Genomic DNA, 10063 nt, shown 5'->3' with positions numbered 1-10063 from the left:
AGAGTGCGAGAGAGGGAGAGAGAAAGAGAAATATAGGGAGGGAGAGAGTGCGAGAGAGGGAGAGAGAGAAGAGAAGAGGGAGATACAGAGAGAGAGAGAGAGAGAGAGAGATAGGGAGGGAGAGAGTGAGAGAGATGGAGAGAGAGAAGAGGAGGGGAGAGAGAGAGAGAGGGGAGAGAGATAGAGAGAGAGACAGATAGAGGGAGAGAGAGAGGGAGAGAGACAGATAGAGGGGAGAGAGAGAGGAGAGAGAGACAGAGAGAGGGAGAGAGAGACGATAGGGAGAGAGAGGGGGTGGTAGAGAGAGTGACAGAGAGAGAGTAATTATCTTTACTTACATGTACACAGTACTAACTGTATATTAAAACATCTTTGCACAATTCTCTCTTTTAGTTTTTGAGTTATTCTTTAAATGTTCTACATAGTATAATTTATTTGATTACAAAGTTGCAATGTGACAGCTCTGTTCACACATTTCTTTATTCTAATAGGCCTTTTTTTTATTGTACATCGTTTTAGTTTCGATAAGTGCTTAAGTTTGATATGTTTTGATTGTTTTGATTGTTGTAACACATGGCTTTGGCAATGTCAACTAGTAGTTTCCCATGTCAATAAGCCCCTTTGAATTGAAGACAGAGAGAGAGAGAGAGAGAGAGAGAGAGAGAGAGAGAGAGAGAGAGAGAGAGGAGAGAGAGAGAGAGGAGAGAGAGAGAGAGAGAGAGACAGATACCTCAGTGATTCCGCTCTTTAATTTTTAAGGAGTTGTGGAACTTTTGGCAGACTGGTTGCCATGGTTGCACCAGGATACAGTTACAGCGCACTCTGGATTGATCCATCTCTCTCTCCTCTCTCTCTCTCTCTCTCTCTCTCTCTCTCTCTCTCTCTCTCTCTCTCTCTCTCCCTCTCTCTCTCTCTCTCTCTCTCTCTCTCCCTCTCTCTCTCTCTCCTCTCTCTCTCTCTCTCGCTCTCTCTCTCTCTCTCTCTCTCTCTCTCTCTCTCTCTCTCTCTCTCTCTCTCTCTCTCTCTCTCTCTCTCTCAGAGTATAGTGTCGGCCAGTCAGTTGTTGGTTTTGTCAGGTGCATTGTTTTTTCTGTTCAGTGTTATTCTGCTCTGATCTGGACTGAAGTTGGACGGACACTGATCATTCATGGGTTCTGTTGTAAGTAGCTACCAATAAATACTGGCTATGTGTGGCTATTTGATTTTCCAGGAGCTAAGGATCTGAACCATATAGATCTGAATGTTGAACCATATATATCTGAATGTTGAGCCATAGATCTGAATGTTGAACCATAGATCTGAATGTTGAACCATAGATCTGAATGTTGAACCATAGATCTGAATGTTGAACCATAGATCTGAATGTTGAGCCATATATATCTGAATGTTGAGCCATAGATCTGAATGTTGAACCATAGATCTGAATGTTGAACCATATATATCTGAATGTTGAACCATAGACTGAATGTTGAACCATAGATCTGAATGTTGAACCATAGATCTGAATGAATGTTGAACCATAGATCTGAATGTTGAACCATAGATCTGAATGTTCCATAGATCTGAATGTTGAACCATAGATCTGAATGTTGACAATAATCATATGTTCAGCCTGTAGCATAGGATTTGGGATGAGTATAAAGTAGTGCTGTCAGGCGATTACATTTTTTTTTTCTAATTAATTACAGGATTTGTAATGAATTAATCTAATTAATTGCATTGTAACCGCATAACCATTTTAGGCCTGATATTCTATATTCTATATAATCATATTTCAAGTGGCATGTGTCCGGATGGCAGAATTCAGTACTATATACAAAACCTTCTGTTTAATCATCTTCCATTTATTCATTTGCTTAGATTTTTTCAGGTCTGGTCAATTTTAGCATGGTGTTATTTACAGTCAAAGATAAACAATTCTTTATTGATATTCTCATTTGGTTCATTACAATTTACTCAAGCCTATAGTAACAGACACAGTATTTCTGACACTGATGGGAATACACTCCCTGAGATCCAGATGCCCCTAGAATCAGATACCAAGAACATGCAAATGGTCCATATTAAAAAAAAAGTCTGTAAATGTGTATTCTACATTCTTATGGAATGAATGAGATTAAAAAATATTTAAATAATAAAAAAAAAAAATTTGCTGTGTAATTAATTAATCTAATTAACACAATAAACTGACAGCCCTATAAAGTAGTTTTTGCTCACAGTATATAGTATAAAGTCTAGTGTACAGTATAGTATAAAGTCTAGTGTATAAGTATAAAGTCTAGTGTATAAGTATAAAGTCTAGTGTATACGTATAAAGTCTAGTGTATAAGTATAAAGTCTAGTATATAAGTATAAAGTCTAGTATATAAGTATAAAGTCTAGTGTATACATATAAAGACTAGTGTATAAGTATAAAGTCTAGTATATAAGTATAAAGTCTAGTGTATAAGTATAAAGTCTAGTATATACAGTAAGTAAGTCTAGTGTATAAGTATAAAGTCTAGTGTATAAGTATAAAGTCTAGTATATAAGTATAAAGTCTAGTGTATAAGTATAAAGTCTAGTGTATAAGTATAAAGTAGTTTTAGCTCAGTGCAGTGCACCAACATTCTCGTGTGCGCTATTAAAGACTCAATGTGGATTTATTTTGACATTTGAGGTATACTCACATAGTTACAGAGTTTCAGTTGTGGCTATCCGGGAAACAAGCTTTTTGTATTGTTCTCAACTGATCACAACTGACAATACAGGTCTGATTTAATAACAGACATCATCAATGTAAACAAACAGCATCATTAAACATCAATCTCTACTGTTAGTCCTTATCTGTCAGTTTAGAAGGTAGGCTAGCATGGCTAACATCTATTTGGATAACAGAGTGTGCCTTTTGTTGGGCTTGTTGCTAATTGAACCTTTGCACTGAAGAACCATATACATCCATTTTGAAATGTTTTCGACAACCCATGTATTTGGGTTGTCCATGGGGACATTAACGTGTTGTCGGGCCTTACGAATACATTTGATTTGGATTCGAATCCATATCATTGTAGATCACAAGAAAGCACTCAACCTCTACTGTCTTTAACTATGAATGAACACAACACTCTAACTTACCATCTTTATATAATAAAGTACTCAACCTCTACAGTATTTAACTATGAATGAACACAACATTTTAACTTACCAGCTTTAGATAATAAAGTACTCAACCTCTACTGTCTTTTAACTATGCATGAACACAACACTTGAACTTTCCATCTATAGATAATAAAATACTCAACCTCTCTACTGTGTTTAAACACAACACTCATTGGATCAATGTTTGAAAACATTGTTCATCTGAAAACTTAAGTTCTGTGCCACACTAGCTCACGCTCAGCGTCTCATGCATAATCTCGCTTCAGCGTATGCACACTGAATAAATTTCAAATGTACCTTTAAATGCCAGCATTCATCTGGCCACACCCCCATCCGCTCACCTACATAAGCAGGGATGGGCCACACACTCATCTCCTTCGCAAATTTCATCACAAGCAACGTGTTGCTCATATGCCCACTTGACGTGGAGAAAAATATTGCTCTAAGGAAAGGAAGAATAAGGAGAATACGTTGACATCATATCTTTATTTTCTCTCTCACTATTTTAAAACGAGAAAATACGGCGATATTGTCTTCGTACTGGAGTGTCTGGAAGATGGTGATCATTCCACAAACTCCACCGGTTTCGTATTGGGGGTTCACGCCGCTACATACCTCCCAGCTACAGTCTTCTTGGATGCGGCTGGACGGAGTGAAACCCTCCGGCGGTGCAGGGACTGTAGTGGCGCGCCGCTGTTGTGAGAAGCGGTGCGTTCCAGGTTGGGTGAGTAGTGTTTTGCTGGCAGGCTCCACTTGTCTGTTAGTGCTATGGGGACTAATTGACAATGTTATGAAAACCGGCCCCAGGCTAGGGTCCTTTGTTCAGTCTCCTAGACAACAGGAGACCTTGGTCTGAAGCCATTTTAGTTTAACTAGTGGGCCGCGACCATTAACACTGGTGATCCCTGTGTTTTCTGGACGAGTGGATTTCTCTCTGTCCCGTGTTAAGCCCCTTCTTTCATATCCAAATGAGAGTATTCCTTCACGAGGAGATATGTGCATGGATGTGCGATAGCGGCAGATCCATGTTCAAGTCAGCTACACAGGCCAGTTTGGTATTGTGCTGATTCCGTCGGGTGTTGGTAAAATCACTGTTGTAAAGCAGTGTTGACATCTTGTTTCTCTTTTCTCTTAAAAAGTGAGGAGAGGTTCAGAACGGCGGCCTGTCTGGGTGAGTGTTATGTCATTGTATACATGTTCAGGTGATAGCTGCTTAGCTTACGGTTAGTCAGTCAGCTGTTAGCTGCTGCGTTAGCCTGCTGGGATCGCTGCATGGCCTACTTAGGTTGGGCCTACTGTTAGCCAGTCAGCTGTTAGCTGCGGCGCTAGCATGTCGTGATCACTAGGTAACGTTAGCTTGCTGCTATAGGCCAAGGCCTGGCGCGGGGAGCTTCAGCTCCTCGCGCGACGCCGCGAGCTCGCTTCTGGTCGCGTGCGCCGTTAGCTCGGCGTCTCGCGAGCAGGGGCAGTAGCGCCCGAACGGTTGGAGCGGCCGTTAGCTTAATGCTACTCTGTTGAACGTGCTTTGATTGTAACATGTTTTACACTCTTGACTACGACGTCATCCTTGACAGGGGATGTTTCGTCGACCCTGCCCTGAGCCAGGACGGCAAGGTTGCGTCAACAAAGAGGACTGTAGTGCGGGTTGGAGCGGCGACGCTGCCCAGTTCGAACAACACAGGAGCGGCTGTGTTCCTACGGTGTCTGTGACTGCACTTCACTGATCTACGTTCCGGGTAGGACAAGGTTTGACCAGACCTTATAACACGTCTTCTGGTTTTACTTTTCTAAATGTTTTGTGAATAACGATGTTTTCCCAAACGTGTGTTGCTGCAATGCATTTAGGATACGACGCGAGTTATGTGTGAACTGTCTTTGTCACTGGCAGTTAGCTTCTCCGTGCAAATCGGGTTGTTGTTACAGATGTGAAAATGATCTGGTTGTTGTGTGAGAAACATCATGGTGTTTATATGTACCGTGTACTCACAACTAAGGTAACTAACCTATGAAGCTATGCTTGGTGACAAGTGAGTAAAAGAATGTTCTTTTCTCAGCCTGTGATGACAATGAACAGTGTGTTCACATATTAACAGGTTTTCCTGTTTTAACTGGCCGTATTGAGGGTAAAATAAGAGGATTGTGTTTCCCCCCGGTTCCCTGGGGACTTTTTCATCCTCCTATCAGACATGTTGTGCACTAATTTGTGTCTTTTGTGTGGTAGGGATGCGATGTAACCCTTAAGCTTGATTGCTGAGGTTGTGCTAAAACTGCTGGAGAAACTTTATTTTCCTAAAAGAAAAGATGGTTTGGTCGCTGTCGTGTGTGCTTAGCAAGGCCTGTGGCCGATACTAATCGAGAATTATGTATTCTCTCATTGTGAAAAACGGCGTTCCTCTGTTGAGTGTTTTTGCCATTTTTTGTAGGTGATGATGGGTTGTGTGTGTCATGTGACCTACAACTGGGTTGGACTGGCCACAGAAGCACATGTGTATGTTGGACCGGGGCTCTTAGAGCCCTCTCTATTCTGTGTTTTTTCCTTAGTAAAAATCAGATAGCAGGTTAGCTCATGCGCTGTGTGGAGCTGTCAAACGCTTCATAGAGCTGACTATGACTGTGTCATATTCTCTTTTTGTCATTACATCGTATCATGGGTGTGGGGTCGTAAAGGGGTGAACTGGTAACCTTTCCTCTTCCCCTTGTTTCTGTCGGTCAGGGGTACACCCCCTGTCCTTCAAGGTTCCCGTCACGTGGCGGTTCGGCACGTTACGGGTGGGGGGGGGGGGGGGGGGGGAGGGAGTTTCCTGGTCCCACGGCCTGGTATATTGGGCGTGTGCACCGCAGGAATTCCCCCACCATAGAGTACGTCACCGTGCGCGTCTCTGTTGGTAGGACTTCCGTGTGCTGTTCAGGTCCATGTGACGGATCTGTTTCAGGGGGGTGGTCAGGGCTCCTCCTCACCAAGCGCCTATTCGGGCCTTCTGTGAGTTCGGACTCCTTCTTCCATGTGAGGGAGCCTCCATCAGAGTACAGAGCCTTCCTCCTCAGATTGTCAAAGTGAGTGGACCCTCTAGAAGGTGTCCTGTTCTATTGTATATGTATTCGATTCAATTCGATTGTTGAGTGTGTATGGGTTCAGTGCCTCTTCCCCGGAGAGCCCTAAAACCAATTTTTTACATGGCTCAAGGTGCAATATGTTCTTTTCAATCTGTACAGCTCGCGTGGGAAGTCTCTCTGGGGATCCCCGTCTCCTTCCTATGGGAGGGTGGTGGGATGTAAAAATGTGAAATTTTTTTACCCCTGGCTGTGTAGACTGGGATACATACTGTTGATGCTTCCTTCTTTTCTATTCAAAAAGTGTTGGAGTTAGGAAGTGTCACACCCCTCTTGTCGTTCCCCTGGGTGCCTTGGGGATTCAATGACGGGTCTAAATAGCCTGTTCAGTGATGGGGGTGTGTCCCGACGCACGTATAGTGCTAGCTCGCTGTAAACAGGCGACTGACTGGCACGCCTTGGTTGCTTGTGGTTGAAACGGCGTTTTTATAAAGCAACTGAGATGGGGGTTTTTCCTCTTCCAACGACCAAATCCCACGACCTGGGTTGGTTTTTCGACGGATTCTCGTTCATGTCTGGGGGATGATGACGGAATGGATCTGAACATATGTAGAGGGGTCTCACGCCCTTGGGGTGGGCCACCAGGCGCGGTTCGCCCGAACGTCTGGGTGGCGCCTTCTTTTCATGTTAAGATCGACACGCATATCTGCCCTTCTCCTGGAGTAGGCATGTCGGCGTGGTTAGGGCACGGGACTGGTTCTGGTCACGCTGGTCCGGATCAGTTGAACCCGTTGTCCGCCGGGGATGCAGATCTGCTGTTCTGGTACCCTGAGGGACTTGGGCTTTTTTCAGGGGGAAAAATGCCAGGTCGGTCCGGGTGTCACAGGGTTAAGTGCTATGGAGACCCTGGTTGGGTACGTTTTTACTCAGCACTGTCGTAATGGCTTACAGCCATGCCATTCTGTACACGCTCGATCTCGTCGGATCTCGGCCGCTACACAGGCAGTGGTGCAGTCATGGTCACACGCGGTTACACGCCGTGTTACTAGATGATCAGTACGCGCGCACAAAGATGCGCTCTATCCACATATTACGACTGCACCACTGTACACAGGTTGGTCCTGGTTAGTACTTGGTTGGGAGACCGCCTGGGAATACCAAGTACGGTGTGCTTAGGGGCTGGTTCTCCATTCTTTTTCGCTCCTCTCTCACGCATGGCGAAGAGGGGCCTGTTGGGGTGGTCTTTGACCTCCTCTGGTGACCCTGTGCTTCCCGTATCGCCAGGCCCGGTCCGAGGTAATGTTCGTCGACCCGTAGGCCTGGGTTAACCCTTTTTTGAAAACTGAGACACTTGTACTGCGGTATAGCCGGTGTTTTGGAGTTTTTTCTTGAGGGGTTATAGGAACAACCACCGCATTGGGTAACGCCAAGGTGGTTGATTCCCTGGTGTGTTGGAGCAGTGTCAACTCTCGGGTTCACCGGTTGAGGGTGCCCCTGCACGTTCATGACGTCTGCCAATCGTGTCAGCCTTCTCTGCCTCAACCCCTCTGGGTGGGGGTTTTTAAATGGAGGCTTGGTCATGCAACAACGCCAGCATACGCCCCTTCCGCCGGGGCGGCTGTGTTCAGCTGTCCCCTCTGGCGCCTGTCTCGTCCGCAGTCTCCAGGCTAGGGTTAACAGCCTGTTGCCTGGTTTTTCCCCGGTGCGCTGCCTGCTTCCGTTGGTTAACCTTTTTTGTGTGCTTACGGCCATGCTGACTGCCTGTTCTGCAGGGTCAGTGTGCCAGGCGGTGTACTATTGGGGGGACAGGGCCCGCTCGGCTTACGGCCATACCAACCTGAACACGCCCGATCTCGTCCGATCTCGGAAGCTAAGCAGGTTCTGGCCTGGTTAGTACTTGGATGGGATACCGCCTGGGAATACCAGGTGCAGTAACTGAGGGGCCTTTGTCCGAATACGCTGGCGATGTGGGGGGCGGGGCACTACGTGCCCACCTGGTGGGGTCTTGATGCTGGCATCATGGACTTCTCCGGGCCCCCATTCCAGGGAGTCCAGTCCTTTTGGTGGGTCTGGGTCTTCCTTCGCGCTCCGCTGCTACGGCCTTGCCACAGGGTTGGGTTTGCCCTTGACCCCGTGATTCTGGGGGCAGTAACGAGGTTGTTCCTCCGTTCGTTCCCGGGTGGCATGCGGGTTGTGCGTGTGTGTAGTCGTGGGGTCAAGCCACGGTCTGCTCACCCTGTGCGTTGAGTTGCTTGAGTGCCTCTTCGCACGGTCGGGTCCGTCGCCCTCCCATGAAGCCACCAATAGGGGGGGTGCCCTCCATTAGGGTGGGTCGGGGGGGCTCGGCCCTCCCTGGTCTGATGGTTGTGGGGGGCCTCAGCAGGGTACATTTGTCGAGCTTCTAGCTCCCGCTCAGCTCCTATTATGCATGAGACGCTGAGCGTGAGCTAGTGTGGCACAGAACGTTAGGTTATAACTATAACCAAGTTCTGTTAACACTAGTGAACGCTCAGCGTCTAGACGCTGCTGCAGGCCCTTGATTTTTCATTGTGATGAAATTTGTTGGGAAGGAGATGAGTGTGTGGCCCATCCCTGCTTATGTAGGTGAGCGGATGGGGGTGTGGCCAGATGAATGCTGGCATTTAAAGGTACATTTGAAATTTATTCAGTGTGCATACGCTGAAGCGAGATTATGCATGAGACGCTGAGCGTTCACTAGTGTTAACAGAACTTGGTTATAGTTATAACCTAACGTTAAATGGCTCTTCCTCTGAGGTGAGGGTGGTTTGCACATTTTGCTGAGTAGCCTAACTAAGTAGCCTAACTAAGTAGCCTAACTAAGTAGCCTAACTAAGTAGCGTAACAAAATAGCCTAACTAAGTAGCCTAACCAAGTAGCCTAACTAAATAGCCTAACTAAGTAGCCTAACTAAGTAGCCTAACTAACTAAATAGCCTAACTAAGTAGTCTAACTAAGTAGCTTAACTAAATAGCCTAACTAAGTACCCTAACTAAGTAGCCTAACTAAATAGCCTAACTAAGTAGCCTAACTATAAGTAGCCTAACTAAGTAGCCTAAATAAGTAGGTTAATCTATGTAGTTCTCGTTCCAATGTACAGCTCTCCTTTGTCAACTCAGTGAGACATAATCAATATCTTGAACCTAGTATGGTATCGTTGATTAAGAATATCATTAACATATCAATAGCCTAAAATTAGGCAAATTCTAATTCAATTTGAATATCAAAGATGCAGTATGTAAGTGATATATTTTTGTTAAAATAAGTGTTAAATAGCTTTACATTCTGACAGCCATCACTGATGGTGTTTGGTCAGTAACATGGGTTCCCCAGTCCTTAGATATTTGTACTTATTTCAAGATATTTTACCCAGCCAAATGTGCTTACGGCACTGGCAGATTATTTGACTTGTTTCAAGCACATATTTGCTTTAAACTCGTTTTTATTTCTTATTTTTGTCAGACCATTTTTGCAGTTCTTTCTCCTGATTGGATAAAGTGGGAATGGGATACCAGAACATTAATTTTGTGTTTACTGCAGAATGGAGGGACTGTGAGATCCATATTACTGACCAGACAATCTATTACAGTGATGGCTGTCAGAATGTAGATGTATTATAAACATACCACTTATTTTAACAACAAAATACCACTTTAATGATGATGAAATGTACATATCCTTACCATATCAAATCAGTCTAAACATACTTACGTATTTTGCTATTATAGGTAGTACCAATAGGAAACTATCATTACATTACATTGGGCTGTGCTTACATTACATTGGGCTGTGCTTACCTTACATTGGGTAACACCCATTTATTGACTTGTATTACCTGTACTTTTTTTTACAAGAA

This window comes from Notolepis coatsorum (genome assembly GCF_963971535.1).
Source record: "Notolepis coatsorum genome assembly, chromosome: 6".
Classification (NCBI taxonomy): Eukaryota; Metazoa; Chordata; class Actinopteri; order Aulopiformes; family Paralepididae; genus Notolepis; species Notolepis coatsorum.
The sequence above is the reverse complement of the archived record's forward strand: the minus strand, read 5'-3'. Positions refer to the sequence as shown.